General features: G+C 42.0%; 1 protein-coding gene across 1 annotated transcript in view; it reads left to right on the plus strand.

Annotated features, from left to right (window-relative positions):
- The first annotated feature begins 1637 nt into the window (after positions 1–1637).
- Positions 1638–21304, plus strand: part of SORL1 (sortilin related receptor 1) — a 255232-nt gene continuing 235565 nt past the window's right edge. Inside the window, exon 1 of the mRNA XM_079930365.1 lies at positions 1638–1832. The gene's annotated coding sequence lies outside the window, so the exon portion shown is untranslated. The remainder of the gene's footprint in view (positions 1833–21304) is intronic.

Here is a 21304-nt window from a genome sequence, read left to right on the forward strand (position 1 = left end):
TCTGTTAATCATCAAACTAACTTCTCAGTAGAGGAAGTCACTTGATATTTTCAGCCAACTCTGGGAAAAGCAACACATCTATTTAATGCTGACCTTAGATCACCTCTTCATTCAGTAAGATCATTCCTCACCTCCCTGAAGAGATTTGCTGGCTTGGAGAAAATCAGCCTCTAGATTGCTAGGAGCTTTGTAAGTTTTTCTTTTTCCTCTCCACCCCAGGTCTTCAAGTTAAAATAAAAATTACAGCCCTGGGAAGAGAAGAGGGCACATAAAGAAGGTGGTTCCAGCTGATGAAAGGGACTCTGTAAATAAGGTGAAATTTGCCAGTTCACCATAATACCAAACAGGTTTCAAAGTATTTGAGATCTGATAATAATTTTAATAAAAAATATTTCCTATTAATGGACATTATAAATATTTTGGAAAACACAAACACAAAAAGGAAAACCTTATCACCAGCCTGCGATGACCACGATTAATATTTCAGGGTTTGTCTGTCTCTTGAAACGGAGCAGGACCTTATGGTCCTTGGCCCCCATGTCCTTAGCTGGGCTTTTGTCTGCAGAAAAACTTTAGCCAAAGAATAAGTTTAATCAGAGAAGTGAGAAAATGCAGAAACAAAGGAAAACAGTCAAACGAGACCATATAATAATACTTTAGTCATTAAGCAAAGTCAAGGACCTTTGGTTCCTCCTCAAGGGCTATAGATAATATTCTGAGCCACATCCTGTGAGCTGTCTTATAGATACTGAAACCCCCATCAGGTGGAAAAGTTACTACATGATGACCAGACTGTAGCCATGACATAAGCTGCCACAATTCCAAGAACTGGCCTCAAAGAAATGGGAACAAACCGATCCTGGAACTGAGGACTAACTGTACTTAAAAGAATCAAGATGATGCTGATGAGACCACCCCATGACTAATTTCAAGATGACTGTCAGAGCTGACTGTGCTGTTTCTGCACGTAGCCCCCTCCTTCCATCTATAAAATCTCTTGCCCACTGATTATCCCTGGGGGAAGTTGGCCTTTGGACAGGTGTCCACGCTCCCCACCGGTTGCCAGCCTCCGAAATAAAGCCAACCTCCTTACTGGTGAACCTAGTGGCAGGGCAGGAATAAAGACGCAGACATAGACAACAGGCTTGAGGACGCTGCGGGAAGGGTAAGCTGGGACGAAGTGAGAGAGTGGCACTGACATATATACACTACCAAGTGTAAAATAAATAGCTAATGGGAAGCAGCTGCATAACATAGGAAGATCAGCTGGGTGCTTTGAGACCACCTGGAGGGGTGGGATAGGGAGGGTGGGAGGGAGACTCAAGAGGGAAGGGATATGGGGATGTATGTATACGTATAGCTGATTCACTTTGTTATACAGCAGAAACTAACACAATATTGTAAAGCAATTATACTCCAATAAAGATGTAATAAATAAATAAACAAACAAACAAGTAAATAAAGCCAACCTCCTTTCCACCAACCTTGCCTCTTTATTGGCTTTTTGAGCGGCAAGCAGCTGGCCTCCCCTTTTGGTAACAGCTTTGTGGCGCCTAACGTGGGGCTGTGCTCTCGCGACATCTGGCTCCCTGGGATTTTCCGAGCAGAGCCTCTGGACATGGCGTCGCGCCGGGATGGTGGCAATGAGCCCGCTGCTCTGGCTAGTTGGCCCCGAGAGGTGGATTTGGGGGACACTCCTAGCAGCTGCTGAAACCATTTTTGGGGGGGAATCCTCCCTGTTTCTCTCCTGCTCGGCGCTGGCTGCCAACGTACGCTTTTCCTTGGCGGAATGGAAACATGCATCTGGATGAGCTGACGAGCTCCAAGACCGTGTAAGTCCACCGGTGTGCACCCGGGCAAACTTCTCTTTTGAGCACGAAGTGATATTTGGGCATTTTGCCAGTTGGTTCTGATGGGTGTCTGACGTTGAGGACCGTTTGTGAGCACTGAGTGTCATTTGGGGACTTGGCCATTTGGGTGTCATTTGGGCATTTTGTTGGCTCCAGAGTGGCGAGCAGCTGGACGCCACTTTTGGTAACACTCTGGGTCTCCCCACCTCTGAAGGTCTCTCCATCTCTTGTCTCTCTCCCTACCTCTTTCTCTGTCTTGCAAAACTGGGATCACGAAGTACACAATGTTCTGTAATTTGCTGTTTGGTTTAATCCTATGTAAGAAATACTTTTTCCATTTTTAAATGCAGACAGCCACGAGAGGATGATTCAGCTCAAAACTCTTAATTTAGGGCATGTTGATGCGCAGCTGCAGTTCTCCCATTCACAAATACTCACTGAGTGCGCATCGGGGACCAGGCTCAGGGCTGGTGGTGAAAGAGAGCTAATCTCGTGGAGTTTACAGTCCAGTAGGGAGGAACGATGCTAAACGAGTCATCACCAGCGGGGTGACTATTAATAAAGAGAAGCACACGCGTTCTCAGGGAAACGTAACAAGGGCCAGGTTAGGGCAGAACAATGGTAGCTCAGAACTGTGTTCCTGAAGAGGAAATCCCCAGATCTCGCTGACATTATCTCAAGGCCAGCTTGCATGCTTGCTGACTCTCTCCATGCGTGAGAAGCGCATGGGTCTTTCAGGCTGTGTTTTAAATAGAACTCTGCTCTCCAAAGTCAAGCCATCGCACAAATTCAGTGCGGGAGGAAATGAACCCTCTCTTTTACCGCTCTGAGAATTTAAACAGGTACACTCCTTCTAGGAAAGCCATTTGGTGACATGCATTTGAAATAACAAGTTTAAAATGGCTTAAGCTTTGATCCAGAAATTCCTTAGCAAGAATCTATCCTAAGAAATTAGCGAGAAACTTAGACACAATTTTATGTACAGAAGGTTCTTAGTACAATTGTTTACAATAATGGAGAGGGGACTGATAACCTAAATTTTCATCGAAATCAGAAAGGTAAAATAAATTATAGTCCTTTCAGTGGGATATTATATAATAAATAGGAATAGCTATCATTTGTTAAGCATTTACTATGTCCTAAAAACCTGTTTAAAGCGTTTACAGTATTACTTTCAAAGAATATTTAATTTGTGGGAAATACTTATTATATAAGGTTGAGAGGGAAATGGGAGTCAACAGATTTTATTTATATTCCAATTTGTATTTTATCATGCATTTATATGCACATACAATGAAAAAATACCAGAATGCTAATGACGGTGGGATTACCAGTGACTGGTAATTCTTCTTTTTTCTATATTTCTAAATTTTCTGTGATAAGGATCTATCAAAAAATTGATGTCTTTTAAGACATACTATCTTTTTTTTTTTTTTTGGCCATGCCACGAGGCATGAGGGGATCTTAGTTTCCCGACCAGGGATCTAACTTCCTGCAGTGGAAGTGCAGAGTCTTAACCACTGGACTGCCAGGGAAGTCTCAAGGCATACTATCCTTTAAAAGCACATTCAAATGTTATTAATGACCCCTTAGGATTAAATGCTTAACTATGAAAAAATCAAAGGCCAGAATATATCAGATGGTTGTTAATAAATCTGCAGGTGGCCCTGCTTCCTAAGGAACAGTGGGTTTGCAGGATGGGCACCAGATCCACCTCTCCACAGGTCAGATCCTACCTGGGTCTCCTTAGATCATTTGGAGTTGCTTCAGAGAGAATCTGGGCTTGAATCCTGATCCTGTTACTTAGTGGGTAGACCTAACAGCTCACTTCACCTCTCAAATTCTCAGTTTCCTCATCTGTAAAATGGGAATCATAACATCTACCTCATGGAGTTGCTGTGAGGGTAAAACGATACCCAGTCCAGACAACTGCCTCGACCAAGTGCCTGCACATGCTGGCTTAGTAGCAGCAGCTGGGCGCTGCCCCGAAGGGCCCACAGTTGAGGTTTACTGTGATTGGGTTTGCTGGTGAGACATACACAGGTTCTGCCTGTGGGCTGGATTATGCTTAGCTGAGGGTTCCATTTCATGGATGACAGCTGTGGCGAAGTTGAAGCATGACCTTCAATCTCCTGCACTGCTGTCGGGAGGCCTGGTTCTGACAAATGGTCCTGCGCTCTCAGCACCCATCACTCACGCCCTGTCAGAAGGAGCTGGTCACTGTTCCAGCCCAAAAAAGGGGGAGAGGAACGCTGTTTAGGCTGTCCAGCCACAGTGTTTTTTCTCTTTTTTTCTTTAAAAGGGGCTCAGGACAGTACCATACACAGCCAGATATTTCAACCATCAAGGCTTTAGGGAGTAATTTTTAACTTTTATTTTAAAGGAATCTCTGAGAAGTTAAGGTTCTGAGGCTTGCAGAGAGACTAAATAAAAAATGTAACATTCTGGCACTCGTTGCCGGAAGGGTTGTTGTAGAGTTATTCCCCAGGGCTGGCCTTAAAATAACACCTCCTTTGGAATTTTGGAAGATGTACTGACAACCTGTTTTGTCAAATGTTTCTTCTTTGGGTGGTGGGGTGGTTACCAGGCTGAGCATAAGGGACACACACACACACCATAATCAGTGTCAGGCACTTGAACTGAGTTGCATTGCTGACTGCTCTCAAGCTTGTGGTCCATTGTAGCACCTGATTCTTTTCACCGACACGCTCAGCTCTTACCCTGCATTTGTGTGAATGAGTTGCCCTTACCTGCATTTATCCCAACCAGACATCAAAGTAGTGGTTTCTGACTTACTGCTTCTCCAATCTCATGGACCAGTTGAACCACAGGGAAAGCCCAAATGGCAGCTGTCCTAGATCTATGGATGTGTGGGAGTGTTACCCCTAAAAACGAGAGCTCACGTCCACGGGGGCTCTACAGGCAAAGCAATAATTTCAGAGCTGAACATCAGCAGGAAAACTAATGAGACCATTTAAAACGTGTGTTAACGTGATATGAGTGTAAAATTAACAACCCTTTGATCGCTGAGTCGCAAACACCCTTCTGAGGTCAATCTGGATGCCACAGAGAAGACTGTCTCTCCAGGGCAGTGTGCCAGCCAGGAGCAGGAAGGCACTGGAGCCTGGGGATGACCCAGCTGCATCTTAAAATTAATACTGTGTTAAATTAGCCCCCCATGTAAGTGCTATCGTCCTGGAGTGCTTGTGGGAGCAACAGCTGTGTGTATGCAGAGTCCCGCCTCAGGACCGTTCTTCCTCTTTTGGTTAATCAATGCCAAACAATAAAGGCAACACTGCTGCATTAATAATCACTATCTACCGCTTCTCGAGTGCTGACTAAGCACCCGGCGCTGCGCTCAACCCTTTATGTGCATTACCTTGATTAGTCCTTCTAACGTCACTGTGAGGTGAGCACTTACCTAAAAGATGTGGAAACGGGTGCTGCGAGTATGACTTGCCCAGCCTCACAGGCAAGTGGGTGAGCTAGAATTTTTGCTTGTGTCTACCAGACGCTAACAGATCCTCTTTCTTTTTTTAAAAGAAAATGTTTTATTTAAGTATAGTTATTTACAACTTTGCACTAATTTCAGGTATACAGCATAGTGATTCAATTATTGTTTTGCTGATGATATTCCATTACAGGTTATTACAAGATAATGAATATAATTCCCTGTGCTGTACAGTAAATCCTTGCTGCTTATCTATTTTCTGTATAGTACTTTGTATTGGTTAATCCCATGCTCCTAATTTGTCCCTCTTCCCCTTCCTCTCCCCTTTGGTAACCCTCAATTTGTTTTCTATGTCTGAGTGTGTTTTGTTTTGTATATAGATTCATTTGTTTTATTGTTTAGATTCCGCATATCAGTGATATCATATAGTATTTGTCTCTCTCTGACTTATTTCACTAAGCATAATATTCTCTAGGTCCGTCCATGTTGCTGCAAATGGCAATACTTCATTCTTTTTTAAGGCTGAGAATTATTCCATTGTATATATATACCACATCTTCTTTATCCATTCATCTGTTGATGGACGTTTAGGTTGCTTCCATGACCTGGCTATTGTAAATAGTGCTGCAATGAACATTGGCATGCATGTGTCTTTTTGAATTATGGTTTTCTCTGGGTATACGCCCAGGAGTGGGATTGCTGGATCATGTGGTAGCTCTATGTTTAGTTTTTTAAGGCTACTATTTTCCATAGTGGCTGCACCAATATACATTCCCACCAACAGTGCATGAGGGTTCCCTTTTTTCCACACCCTCTATGGCATTTGATATCTATAGACTTTTTGATGACGGCCCTTCTGACTGGTGTGAAGTGATACCTCATTGTGGTTTTGATTTGCATTTCTTTAATAATTTGCAATGTTGAGCATCTTTTCATGTGTCTGTTGGCCATCTAACAGATGCTCTCTTAACCTGCAGTGGGTACTTCCTTCTTACGAAGGGTCAGTCGTAGGCTTCCTTCATGCAGGTCAGGGGGATTGCTCTAGCGTCTTACAACCAAAGTCCAGATACATTTCAGACTGACAGATGCTTATCTGTTCTTCTGATGGGCTGGGGTAGAGGTACCTGCATTTTGGTTTCGTGAGGTCTATTCCTAATCGCACCACCATCAATAGAACATAAGAAAAGGCAGGAGCAGGCTATTGTTGAAAGGCAGCCCGGGAGTTGGAAGAAGTCTTACAGAAATGAATCTTCCCCACAGGACATCTGGGCATCTGTTTGTTGCCCAGCACTTTCTGAACTAATCTGGATCAGAGAGCAGGCAACTGTGACCTCATCCTGATGGCCTGCCATCATGGGTAATGGGAAGCCACCCAAATGGCCACACCACCCACCTCACACAGATGCATTCTAACTCCACCACCCCTTCCTTCCCCATTCCAGGGACCCCTGAGCCGACAGCAGGACTGCCTCGCTGAAGTGTGTTTCCTGAGACACTTTAGGGCCAAGTCCTGGCATATCGTGTCGTGTCGCAGAAGCCACACTGAAGCCAGCCTCTGTCAGCAGAGACTGGAAGGCCTTTCTGAAGCTATTAGAAACCCAGCCAAGAAATCCATCCCTCCTTCTGAGAAGGGAAGAAAGAGAGACAGTCAGTTGACAAGGAAGGAGAGATCCTGGCAAGAAGCATAACTCAGCTCCCAGTGCCAGGGTAAAAGGGAGAGAAAAAATTAAGAAAGAAACAGCCAACAGCTTATGCTCCTTTATATTTTCACAAACAAGATCCCCTGGCTGACCTTTCAGGCCAGCTGAGCATGCAAATAGGGCCCCCGCGCTGTATCTCTCTGCTACTGTCTCCATGGCTGCTCCCAGACCTTGCATAGCCCGCCTGGGGACCGCCTCCGTTACACCAGCGAATCCCAAATAAACACAGCCTGGCTGGAGGCAAAGGTGGAGCCAGGATTAAGGATTCTGTCAGGATGGTCCTGGGGGCCCATGTGCTGAAGTCTGTTCTGGAGCATGAGTCCTGCTTGCTGAGGCACAGGCTCACCCCCTCATGCAGAGAGCAGGAGTGTGCCAGCTACACCAGAGTGGGAAATGGGCTCCCCATGCTGGACCTTAAGAGCTTGGGCCACTCTCCCACTCACTCTCTTAAAAGCATAGAAAGATAAATGGCCCTACAGACCACCAGAGAAGCATCTGCTTGCCCTTTGGCTTATACTTCTTTTTCAGCACATCACACCTCTCCACCATCCCCCAAATTCAATACATTCAACACCATCCACAATGTAGCCTGAACTTAGTCTCCAAATCTGTCTCCAGCTACCAGGACACAGACAATCTGGGCAAGGGCCCGTTCTCTAACCTCCTATCAAACTTGCCGTGTCTTTGCTTGAGCCATTCACTCTGCCAGGCATGCGCCCTCCTCACCTCCTCTTAGCCAGTAAAACCCTACCTGTTGCCATGGGCCAGCTCAGATGCCACCTCTATCATGATGCTCTCCCTCATCGTTCCAGCCCCAAGCTATCTATGAAATATGGACAGGACCCCTCATATGGCCCTTCCTGGTTCTCATGTTTCCTGTACTACAAAAGCTCTTTGTGGTTAGCGAACGTTTCTTGTATTGCTTTGTATTTCTTACATCAGTTGGTTCTACACAGTGCAGCCATTCTTTCTCATTGTTCTATCAAATTCCAGTGCCTGCCTTCTAAATATGGCATCCCTGTGTCCCCTCTAAGTGATGAACTTTCTGACCTTCTTCCTGGTCTGGTGGTCTCTGCAGATTCTGGCACACTCAGAACTACACTTTGAGAGATTCCTCTGGGCGTTTCAGAGGGAGTGGAGCTGGGAAAAGAGTCTGGTCCAGGGTGTTGCACAGCGTTTGCATACCTTCATATAATTTGTGCATGTGGAATTGTGTGATATGGCCATCCTGATGAAACCAGAAGGTGGAAGATTTGTTAAGAGCCCTTTTTAACAGTCCAGGAGAAAATCCAACATAACTCAGCTGAAGGAGAGGCAGAGGAAATGGGGAGAGGAGGACAAATACAAGCAACGTTATAGAGGGAGATGTGTAAGACTCTAGGGAGACTGGCTGTTGTACACTTAACCTAATATCCATTCTCTCTTCTTGAAACAGAATTCTGATTGATCTTCCCTTGAGGAACCAACTTTACCAGTTCAAGCCATAAGGCTTGAGTGGGGCACATACCCCAAACTTGGCCAGTGAGAACACCATATCCCCCAGGGACTGATTTTTCCTGGTGCTATCAGAAAAGAGACTCTTTAAAAATTTTTTTTTTTTTTTTTTGCTGTGGTGAGGCTAAAGACCCTCCCAAGAAAGAAAACAAATAGAAAAAACAAAGCAAAAAGACAGAGTCCAGTTAACATTTTTGAGACTTTAGATCCTACTGTGGTGGAAATCAGTGAACTTCCCCATCATATGAGCTAGTCCATTTCCTTTGGACATAAATCAACTGAGCCATATTTCCACAACTTTCAACAGAGGGTCCTAACTAACATAAGGACTGGGGGCCAAATGTTGGACACAAGGGAAACTGAAGAGTCAAAGTGTCCTGACGTTTGGGGAACTGGGAGGAAGGTGACTACCACCATCAATTGCTATAAACACAAACGACAAAAAGGTCATGTAAACATCAACGTTTAGAAAACAATACACGATATGAGCTAAAATTCATGTGAAAAATCCAGGCAAGATTAGTGTGTTCAGAGCAAAAAAAGAAAGTAGGGAAAACGGTACAATTTTAACAACCAGTAGAAGGCAGAATCAGTTCAGTTGCTATTCACCGTCAAGTGACCTCTTCAAACGGAAAAGAACAGCACAAATACTACAAAAAGAAACATCAGTGAAGATGTGTGATGCTCTAGTAAAAAAAAAAAAAAAAGAATTGACTCACTAAACGTGTGTTCATGTCTCCAGGCTGATTTGTTTTATATCCTTGAATATTGGAGGAACTTGCAGGTGTGGACTCAGCATCACTCCAAGTGACCTTTGAAAAATCATGGAAAATAGCAGATATGCCAAAAGATAACGTCTCCACTTTCAACAAAGGAAAAGGGATGGCTTTGGAAAACTTCACATGGCAAATCTAGACCTCAACCTCCAGCAGAAGTCCAGAGTTGATTATTAAACAAATGGTTGTGAATACTTAAAAGGTGAACATAGTAGTCACCAGTAACAAGTGTGATTTCACATAGAAACAAGGCATATGAGCCTAACACGTCATTTCCAAAGTCTTTACAATGCCCACGAGGCCCTTCATGATCTGGCTCCTGCGTGCCTCTCCTTCCTGGTCCCTTACGCTCCCACCTCTTCCACTTTGGCCCTTGCCCCACAACATACAGGTACACACGCTCACTCTGCTCCAGCCATCCTGACCTTCATTCTGTTCCTGGGATGCTCCAAATTCATTCCTAGTGCAGGGACTTTGATCTTACTACTCCTGGGACCTGCAGCCCTCGTCCATCTCATTGTAGCCTAGCACGGTCCTTCTCATCTGTTAGATCTCATCTCAATATTACCTTCTCAGTAGAAGACTTTATTAAAAGGACCTTATCTAAAATGAGGGGATTTGCTTACCTCTTTACTCTCTCTCTCCATTCCCTAAAGCTGTGCTGTCCCACGCAGTAGTCACATGTGGCTGTTGCACACTCGACTGTACCAAGTCCTCACTGATATTGTGTAGTTAGGTGAAAATACACTGGACTTTGAAGACTTGGTATGAAAAAAAGGATATAAAATGCCTCATTAAAAATAATTTATATATCTTGAGTTATATACAACATACTGTTAAAATTAATCCCACCTGTTTCCTTTTACTTTTTTTAATGTAGCTACTCAAAAAATAAATTTTTTTGTGTGGCTTCTGTTACATTTCTATTGAACAACAATGCCCTGGCGGGGTGGGGAAAGCTTAAGAAGAAAGACCTTATCTGTGTTGTTTGCTGTAAATATATATCCACACTTGGCACCATAGCTGATACATAATAGGTACTCAATAAAAAGTTGCCGATTGGGTTAATGATCTGCTTTTTTAAAAAAATAGGGTCACTAGATCGGTAGCTCTTGGAAATGCTTTGTCTTTCCTTTCATCAGAGCTTTTGACAAAAGTTGTTATTTGTTCACAGCAAATTCAAAGTCAGTTGAAGGATCATGCCCCAGGGACGTTGATTTGAGGTCACTGGGATAAACTACTTTCAGAAAGAAAGAGGGAAAGCAAGTTCAAATTATTAGATGTCACTGAATCTAAGTCACCATCTATTGTAAATGTTGCATCATTTTATATATAATACAACTAAGAAAAACACCACTACCAAATAAACTAAGACACAGCATTGATTCTAAGCTATCATCAGAGGTGTCAAAATGTGGGGGAAATGTGTGTCTTAGAATCAATGAAATATTGTATAAATGTCCCCAAAAGGAAGATGATAATTCCCCTTGATTGTCCAGCCAGACTCCATCTGGACCATACATGTGGAGGAGGTCATCCTCTCATTCCTTCACTCCTTTCCTCACTTCACTCTGATGGGAAGAAGGTCTTTTGTAAGACAGTTAAGAAGCCAATATTTTTATCATAGTAACTCTTTGAAAATATGCTATGAGAGATGGTCCAAAAGTGGTGTTGGGATCGTTCCATTCTGAAGAATGTGGAACACTTAAATGTACTCTTACGACCGAAAGTAGGGAATTCAGCCATCCTTTGAGGGAGGACCCAGGGAGTTTTGGGTATGGAGTGAAGAAGGAGGGACCCCAGAGAAAGAAGGGGACTCCATGAGACCCACGGGGTTGGCTGTGAAGACTGAAAACATCTGCAGGAGAAAGCAATGTTTTGGAACGTCCTTTGAGTTCTGTGTGGTTATGACAAACTGGTTGTACTGTTTTTCTTTCTTGTAACGAATTATGCCTGCACTTCTCTGCAGGATCCTGGGCATATGAACTCTTTTGACTACAACAGCTTAAGAGAGGTATTGACAAATTATCTAGACTGATAATTCTCAGGTAGCGGTTTGCAAACCATGAGCACTGGTGGGTTCTTTGACACTGTGTGCACCTTGGGGTGCTGTGGAAGGTACCCAAGCAGGCAGGACGTGAAGCTTCACCCCAGGTCCTCTTTATTGTTTCTCTCTATTTTGCTTGCATGCAGGTCTTCTGGTAACCCAGAGTTGCCGGGACCACCTTCAGATTTGAAGATTCCTTACTCATAGGTCTATTTTTCAATCTTTAGAGTTAGCTAGTAGAGGTTGATAGGCTACACTTAGAATTAACATGTATGATAAGACCTCACCCTTATCACTGGAAATAGCCTATATTTGAAAATTCCTTGAATTCAAAACTCCGTCCTAATGGCCCTCTTGCTCACTACCCTCCCTTGAAGGTCCTGCTTCTGTGTAAGATTTTGTTTTCTACCTATATATCACTTGGCTAAAATAATTTTGAAAACCACTAATCTGAAACAGTGGTTCCAAAACATAGTCAAACAGTGATATACTTTGCTATCACAACATCACTGCTGTTACAATACAGATTCTTGGGTCTCATCCCAGAACTACTAAGTCAGAATTTCAGGCTGTTGTCCAATAATAAAGCCAATTGCCTGACAAACAGGTGACCTGTCCATCACTGGATGTGTTTAAGTGGAGGTTAGATGATAAGATCTCAGTAAAGTCGATGGAAGTTTCTTCTTTGGGAGTTACTTTGACTTAGAAAATCTCTTTAATATTACCTCCAAAGTCTCTGACTTTACGACTAAAAGGCCCCCAAATTCTCTGCCCTTAGCACTAGTGACCTGGTGGACTTGTGGACTGAAACAACAGAGATCCAGGCATCAGTGGAGTGTTAACCCTCCCAGAAATACTACAAGTGCTCTAACAGGAATAAGGCTTCTTTATGGTACTTATGCATTGGTTCTGATATATTTCCCAGACGGAAGAAATCAATAGAACCAACAGAGAGGAAAAATGACAAGGCTAATTCAAATTCATCTTTCAGTTAGAAGATAGTAAATTTTTACATTTGAATATGGAATACCTATTGATATATTACAGACCGGATAATGCAACTTAATTAGCAGGCACCAAATCAGCAGGAGTGACAGTGCGTTCCTGCTTCTTCTGTTCTTCTCTCCACCTCATTTTCTTCTTCCTCACCAGGGATAGATAGCATAAACTCTAAGACTGAACATGTCAGTGCCTGCCCCTCTGCATCTCTCAACTGTAGGGTCTAATCACGTAGGTTCAGCCCTGCCCTACTTCTTCTTCTTTTCTTTTTTCATTTGGCTGTGCCCTGCAGCCTGTGGGATCTTAGTTCCCCCACCAGGGATCGAACCCACGCCCCCTGCAGTGGAAGCTTATCCCCTGGACGGCCAGGGAAGGCCCAGCCCCGCCCTACTTCTGAGCCAATCCTGAGCAAGTTGTGCTTGCATGTATTCCTTCATTCAACAGATATTCATTGAGCCCTTGGTTTAAAACACGCCTTATATAATGGGAATAAAGATATGAAGGACATAATCCCTCCTCCTTCAGGGAAGCAAATAGGGAATTCTAGTAATCAAACTTGCGTAAATCCAATGTCTAATTATGAGCACTCATTTGTATCAGCCTTTTCTTAACCCCAAGCACGCATGCCCAAGCCATTCAACAGGATTTCTGCCTTTCTCCATCACACCCCAGTTCCCATGCTGGGACTGTAGGCTGGCCTTGAGCCCCACCTCACTTGATTGAAATCCTACTAACAGGTCCCACTTTATTCTGCTGGGGCCAAAGTTGATACCCTTGATACCAGGATCCAACTGAGACGGCCTCTTGCCGTCTCCCCCTCTCCATCCCCATGCTGCCACCAGCCTGATTTTGATGTAAATAGGTTTTCCTAGGTCTCATGAATCTGAGGGTATAGACGGGATCATAGTAACCATAATAACTCATCTTTGGTACTATTGGCAGTTACAGGTATGGGTTCCAATATGTGTTATGGAGTTTTTAATATTTTCATTTTTCATTCCTGGATCGCTTCACTCCAATAATTGCTGGACCTGGAGGCCCTCTCAGAAACTGACTGGATGCTGTCCCGAGAATTGCCCCTCTTCCTTTTTTTTTTTTTTTTTGTGGTACGCGGGCATCTCACTGTTGTGGCCTCTCCCATTGCGGAGCACAGGCTCCGGACGCTCAGGCTCAGCGGCCATGGCTCACGGGCCCAGCCGCTCTGCGGCATGTGGGCTCTTCCTGGACCGGGGCATGAACCCATGTCCCCTGCATCGGCAGGCGGACCCTCAACCACTGCGCCACCAGGGAAGCCCGCCCCTCTTCCTTTTTGAGCGAGACTTTTCCCCAGAGTCACATGCCTGGTGATCTCTTAGGATAAATTCTCATCCTTGGGTCCTTACGAGAATTGTCTTCTGACAAGCCGCCCAGTCAACTCACCAAATTTCTGAGGCTCATCATCTACCTTAACAGACCAACTGCATCAGGCCCCTTGGACGTTTACATCGCCTCAAGTCCAGCTCAAGTTTGCCCAACCCCTGTGGCTGCTGCTGTGGTTTGAATTGTTCTCCCTTCCCATAAGAGATTTGTTGAAGTCCTAACCCTTAGTATCGCGGAATGTGACCTTATTTGGAAATAGGATTGTTGCAGACATAATTAGTTAAGATGAAATCATGCTGCATTAGGGTGGGCCCTTAATCCAATATAAGTGGTGTCCTTATACAAAGAAGGAAAGTAGATAAAAACTTGCACAGATGGAAGGCAACATGAAGACACACAGAAAAAATGCCATGTGATGACAAAGGCAGAGATTGGAGTGATGCTGCCACAAACCAGAGAATACCTGAGGCTACCAGATTCTGGAAGAGGCATGGAAGGATCCTCCCCGACAGGTCTGAGTGGGAGAATGGCCCTGCCAAGACCCTGATTTCAGACTTCTAGCTTCCAGAACCATGAGACAATAAGTTTTTCCTGGCGTAAGTCACCTGGGTGTGGTAACTTATTACAGTAGCTGTAGGAGACTAATACAGATGCCATATTACCCTCTTGGTTATCTCTGCAGGGGATTCAAAGGAAGGAGGGAGACTATGGTCCTGCTCTACCATAAAACTGTGTGTCTGCCTTTAGTCCTTTTTACTTTACGACTGTGTTATTTATCCCCAGAGTCACCTGTCCCTCACTCTTGCTCATTCCCTTTTCCCTGCCAGCTGCTGAGACTCTTGCTGGCTTCCCAGCTTACCTATTTGATTCGTAACAAAAGCAAAGACTCTGTCTTCCTGATTTACATCTTAGGGACGTAAAGAAAGGCAAGTTATTTTGTGTACAAGATTTGTTCTCCTAGCATCTTTGGGGTTGTGGGCTATATGAAGAAAAAAAGGCAGACAATATGCTGCCAGTCATATTCCAGGATAATACATGCTCACTATCAAAGTAGATTTGCATTTAAATTATTCATCTACCGGAGGTGCTGATCCATACCACCTCCCCTACCTTGTGAGAAGAGATAAGGAGATAAACTGTTGCTTCAAGACTGAGCAAAATTAATTTACCTACGGGGAAACGGACCTATCATCACAGATTCACTTAGCATATTATAAGCTATACTAACTCATAAAACTAAGAAAAGTTAGAATTCTTCATTGCAAGTTTAGAAATCATCTCAAGCTGGTTTAAGAAAAAAAAATTATTATTAAAAAAAACAGAAACAAAACAACAACTAGGGTGTGCCCAGAGTGAAGGGCCAGGAGAAGGGCACTGGAAGTAGAGACAGAAAAGCCATCTTTCTTTGCTCTCCACATTTCTCTGCTCTTCTCTCTCTAACTGATTTGTTTTTTTATTTGTTTGTTTGTTTGTTTTTGTTTTGTTTCTGTTTTGTCTTTGTTTTCCGAGGACCAGCTTTCTTGGTGCATCCACCTACTTGGTGGAAATGCTTCATAAATTCATGCTACAGGTTGAGCAATTAGTCTTCTCTTAGTCTCAATTACTAATTCCTAGCAAGGGACTCTGATTGGCCCAGCTCCAATCAAGAGCTCACCTCTGCACCAATCAGGTGTAGTAGGGGTGGGGCAAGGCAAGGAGTGGGCAGCACCATAAAGCTGGAACATGGCTGCCGAGGGTCACCCCTTGTGGCTGTAAATAGCAGTGTCAAGGAAAACGGGCTAGCTGAGCAAACAATCATAAAGATGTCTTTTACTATGATGCTCTAAGAAGCTTCTCTAACCAGCCACACAAACACAATAGTAATGTCAGAAGACTAGAAATAGACCAGCTAATCAGCTCCTTCCTTGTTCTCAATAGGACTCAGAGATGGGATTAAGGGACAAATTCTAGTGACTGACACCATGCTTTACTTAGAATTACCCCTCTGTTGACAGCTCTTTCTCCCAGGATGTGTTCTCTGGCAGGAGATTCCTCAGTCTTTTAAGCAAATGAGTTCTGTTAACACCAATAAGCCACAGTGCAAAGAGAGTAAAAGATCCTCTAGACCACTGAGTGTGGGCTCTATATCTGGGGCCAAGGAAGGAGTCAGGTTAAAAATATGAAAGGAGTCAGCTTCTTACTCAGAGGATAATTTTTAGGATGCGTTAATTGCCAAATGCTTCCTCCTTACTTACTTCTAGAGAATACAGTGTTGGGTGCAGGAAAACAAGTTACTGTATAGAATGATCTGGGTTCAAATTCTGTTCCCACATTATCATTAAGACTTGAACAAAGACAGAGAAGGACAAATACTGTGTGGTATAATTTATATGTGGAATCTAAAAAAAAGGGGAACTCAGAAGCAGAGAGTAGAATGGTGGTTGCCAGAGGCTGGGGCGGGGGTGAGGGAAATGGGAAGATATTGGTCAAGGGTACAAACTTTTAGTTATAAGATGAATAATTTCTGAGGATCTAGTGTACAGCATGGTGACTAGAGTTAGTATTACTGTATTATATACTTGAAATTTGCTAAGAGAATAGATCTTAAGCATTGTCACCATCCCCCCTAAAAAGGTAACTATATGAGGTGATGGATGTATTAATTAACATGGTTGTGGTAATCATTTAACAGTGTATATCAGTCATCATGTTGTACACTTTATTTTTTATTTTATTTATTTATTTTTATACAGCAAGTTCTTAGTTATCTATTTTATTTTTTAATATAATTTTATTGTTTTTATACAGTAGGTTTCTATTAGTAATCTATTTTATACATATTAGTGTATACATGTCAATCCCAATCTCCCAATTCATCCCACCCCTGCTTTCCCCCCTTGGTGTCCATATATTTGTTCTCTACGTCTATGTCTCTATTTCTGCCTTGCAAACCAGTTCATCTGTACGATTTTTCTAGATTGCACATATATGCATTAATATATGACATTTGTTTTTCTCTTTCTGACTTACTTCACTCTGTACGACAATCTCTAGGTCCATCCATGTCTCTACAAATGACCCAATTTCGTTCCTTTTTATGGCTAAATAATATTGCATTCTATATATGTACCACATCTTCTTTATCCATTTGTCTGTTGATGGGCATTTAGGTTGCATCCGTGACCTGGCTATTATGAATAGTGCTGCAATGAACATTGGGGTGCATGTGTCTTTTTGAATTATGGTTTTCTCTGGGTATATGCCCAGTAGTAGGATTGCTAGGTCATATTGTAATTCTATTTTTAGTTTTTTAAGGAACTACCATACTGTTCTCCATAGTGGCTGTATCAATTTACATTCCCACCAACAGTGCAAGAGGGTTCCTTTTTCTCCACACTCTCTCCAGCATTTGTTTTTTGTAGATTTTCTTATGATGCCCGTCTAACCAGTGTGAGGTGATACCTCATTGTAGTTTTGATTTGCATTTCTCTAATAATTAGTGATGTTGAGCAGCTTTTCATGTGCCTCTTGTTCATCTGTATATCTTCTTTGGAGAAATGTCTATTTAGGTCTTCTGCCCATTTTTTGATTGGGCTGTTGGTTTCTTTAATATTGAGCTGCATGAGCTGTTTATATATTTTGGAGATTACTCGTTTGTCCGTTGATTCATTTGCAAATATCTTCTCCCACTCTGAGGGGTGTCTTTTCACCTTGTTTATGGTTTCCTTTGCTGTGCAAAAGCTTTTAAGTTTCATTAGGTCCCATTTGTTTATTTTTGTTTTTATTTCCATTACTCTAGGAGGTGAGTCAAGAAAGATCTTGCTGTGATTTATGTCAAAGAGTGTTTTTCCTATGTTTTTCTCCAAGAGTTTTATAGTGTCCGGTCTTACATTTAGGTCTTTAATCCATTTTGAGTTTATTTTTGTGTATGGTGTTAGGGAGTGTTCTAATTTCATTCTTTTACATGTAGCTGTCCAGTTTTCCCAGCACCACTTATTGAAGAGACTGTCTTTTCTCCATTGTATATCCTTGCCTCCTTTGTCATAGACTAGCTGACCATAGGTGCATGGGTTTGTCTCTGGACTTTCTATTCTGTTCCATTGATCTATATTTCTATTTTTGTGCAAATACCATATTTTCTTGATTACTGTAGCTTTGTAGTATAGTCTGAAGTCAGGGAATCTGATTCCTCCAGCTCCGTTTTTTACCCTCAAGACTGCTTTGGCCATTTGGGGTCTTTTGTGTCTCCATACAAATTTTAAGATTTTTTTGTTCTAGTTCTGTCAAAAATGCCATTGGTAATTTGATAGGGATTGCAGTGAATCTGTAGATTGCTTTGGGAAGTATAGTCATTTTCACAATATTGATTCTTCCAATCCAAGAACATGGTATATCTCTCCATCTGTTTTGTCGTCTTTGATTTCTTTCATCAGTGTCTTATAGTTTTCCAAGTACATGTCTTTTAGTTCCTTAGGTAGGTTTATTCCTAGGTATTTTATTCTTTTTCTTGCAGTGGTGAATGGGATTGTTTCCTTAATTTTTGTTTCTGATCTTTCATTGTTAGTGTATAGGAATGCAAGAGATTTCTGTGCATTAATTTTGTATCCTGCAACTTTACCAAATTCATTGATTAGCTCTAGTAGTTTTCCGGTGGCAACTTTAGGATTATCTATGTATAGTATCATGTCATCTGCAAACAGTGACAGTTTTACTTCTTCTTTTACAATTTGTATTCCTTTTATTTCTTTTTCTTCTCTGATTGCCATGGCTAGGACTTCCAAAACTATGTTGAATAATAGTGGTGAGAGTGGACATCCTTGTCTTGTTCCTGATCTTAGAAGAAATGCTTTCAGTTTTTCACCATTGAGAATGATGTTTGCTGTGGGTTTGTCATATATGACCATTATTATCTTAAGGTAGGTTCCCTCTATACCCACTTTCTGGAGAGTTTTTATCATAAATGGGTGTTGAATTTTGTCAAAAGCTTTTTCTACATCTATTGAGATTATCAATTGGTTTTTATTCTTCAATTTGTTAATATGGTGTATCACATTGACTGATTTGTGTATATTGAAGAATCCTTGCATTTCTGGGATAAATTACACTTGATCATGGTGTATGATCCTTTTAATGTGTTGTTGGATTCTGTTTGGTAGTATTTTGTTGAGGACTTTTGCATCTATATTCATCAGTGATATTGGTCTGTAATTTTCTTTTTTTGTAGTATCTTTGGTTTTGGTATCAGGGTGGTGGTGGCCTCATAGAAGGAGTTTGGGAGTGTTCTTTCCTCTGCAATTTTTTGGAAGAGTTTGAGAAGAATGGGTGTTAGCTCTTGTCTAAATGTTTGATAGAATTCACCTGAGAAGCCATCTGGTCCTGGACTTTTGTTTATTGGAAGATTTTTAAATCAGAGTTTTAATTTAATTACTTGTGATTTGTCTGTTCAAGTTTTCTATTTCTTCCTGGTTCAGTCTTGGAAGGTTATACCTTTCTAAGAATTTGTGCATTTCCTCCAGGTTGTCCATTTTACTGGCATAGAGTTGCTTGTACTAGTCTCTTATGATGCTTTGTATTTCTGCAGTGTCCATCATAACTTCTCCTTTTTCATTTCTAATTTTAATGATTTGAGTCCTCTCCCTCTTTTTCTTGATGAGTCTGGATAAAGGTTTATCAATTTTGTTTATCTTCTCAAAGAACCAGCTTTTAGTTTTATTGAGCTTTCGGTTTTGTTTGTTCTTCTTTTTCTAGTTCCTTTAGGTGTAAGTTTAGGTTGTTTATTTGGGATTTTTCTTGTTTCTTGAGGTAGGATTGTATTGCTATAAACTTCCCTCTTAGAACTGCTTTTGCTGCATCCCATAGGTTTTGGATTGTCGTGTTTTCGTTGTCATTTGTCTCTAGGTATTTTTAATTTCCTCTTTGATTTCTTCAGTGATCTCTTCCTTATTTAGTAACATTGTTTATCCTCCATTTGCTTTGGTTTTTTTTTTTTACATTTTTTCCCCTCTAATTTCTTTCTGGTTTTTTTTAATCTTTATTGGAGTATAATTGCTTTACAATGGTGTGTTAGTTTCTGCTTTATAACAAAGTGAATCAGTTATACATATACATATGTTCCCATATCACCTCCCTCTTGCATCTCCCTCCTTCCCACCCTCTCTATCCCACCCATCCAGGTGGTCACAAAGCACCGAGCTGATCTCCCTGTGCTATGCGGCTGCTTCCCATTAGCTATCTATTTTATGTTTGGTAGTGTATATATGTCCATGCCACTCTCTCATTTTGTCACAGCTTGCCCTTCCCCCTCCCCATATCCTCAAGTCCATTCTCTAGTAGGGCTGTGTCTTTATTCTCATCTTACACCTAGGTTCTTCATGACATTTTTTTCCTTATATTCCATATATATGTGTTAGCATACGGTATTTGTCTTTCTCTTTCTGACTTACTTCACTCTGTATGACAGACTCTAGGTCCATCCACCTCACTACAAATAACTCAATTTCGTTTCTTTTATTTTTTTTTTTTTGCTGTACGCGGGCCTCTCACTGTTGTGGCCTCTCCCGTTGCGGAGCACAGGCTCCGGACGCGCAGGCTCAGCGGCCGTGGCTCACGGGCCTAGCTGCTCCGCGGCATGTGGGATCTTCCCGGACAGGGGCACGAACCCGCGTCCCCTGCATCGGCAGGCGGACTCTCAACCACTGCGCCACCAGGGAAGCCCCAATTTCGTTTCTTTTTATGGCTGAGTAATATTCCATTGTATATATGTGCCACATCTTCTTTATCCATTCATCCGATGATGGACATTTTAGGTTGTTTCCAGCTCCTGGCTATTGTAAATAGAGCTGCAATGAACATTTTGGTACATGACTCTTTTTTAATTATGGTTTTCTAAGGGTATATGCCCAGTAGTAGGATTGCTGGGTCATATGGTAGTTCTATTTGTAGTTTTTTAAGGAACCTCCATACTCTTCTCCATAGTGGCTGTGCCAATTCACGTTCCCACCAGCAGTCCAAGTGTGTTCCCTTTTCTCCACACCCTCTCCAGCATTTATTGTTTTATATTTTTTGATGATGGCCATTCCGACCGGTGTGGGATGATATCATTGTAGTTTTGATTTGCATTTCTCTAATGATTAATGATGTTGAGCAATCTTTCGTGTGTATGTTGGCAATCTGTATATCTTCTTTGGAGAAATGTCTATTTAGGTCTTCTGCCCATTTTTGGATTGGGTTGTTTGTTGTTTTTGTTATTGAGCTGCATTAGCTGCTTATAAATTTTGGAGATTAGTCCTTTGTCAGTTGCTTCAGTTGCAAATATTTTCTCCCATTCTGAGGGTTGTCTTTTGATCTTGATTATGGTTTCCTTTACTGTGCAAAAGCTTTTAAGTTTCATTAGGTCCCATTTGTTTATTTTTGTTTTTATTTCCATTTCTCTAGGAGGTGGGTCAAAAAGGATCTTGCTGTGATTTATGTCATAGAGTGTTCTGCCTATGTTTTCCTCTAAGAGTTTGATAGTTTCTGGCCTTACATTTAGGTCTTTAATCCATTTTGAGCTTATTTTTGTGTATGGTGTTAGGGAGTGTTCTAATCTCATACTTTTCTATGTACCTGTCCAGTTTTCCCAGCACCACTTATTGAAGAGGCTGTCCTTT

The sequence above is a fragment of the Stenella coeruleoalba genome, assembly GCF_951394435.1.
Source record: "Stenella coeruleoalba genome assembly, chromosome: 8".
In the NCBI taxonomy this organism is placed as follows: Eukaryota; Metazoa; Chordata; class Mammalia; order Artiodactyla; family Delphinidae; genus Stenella; species Stenella coeruleoalba.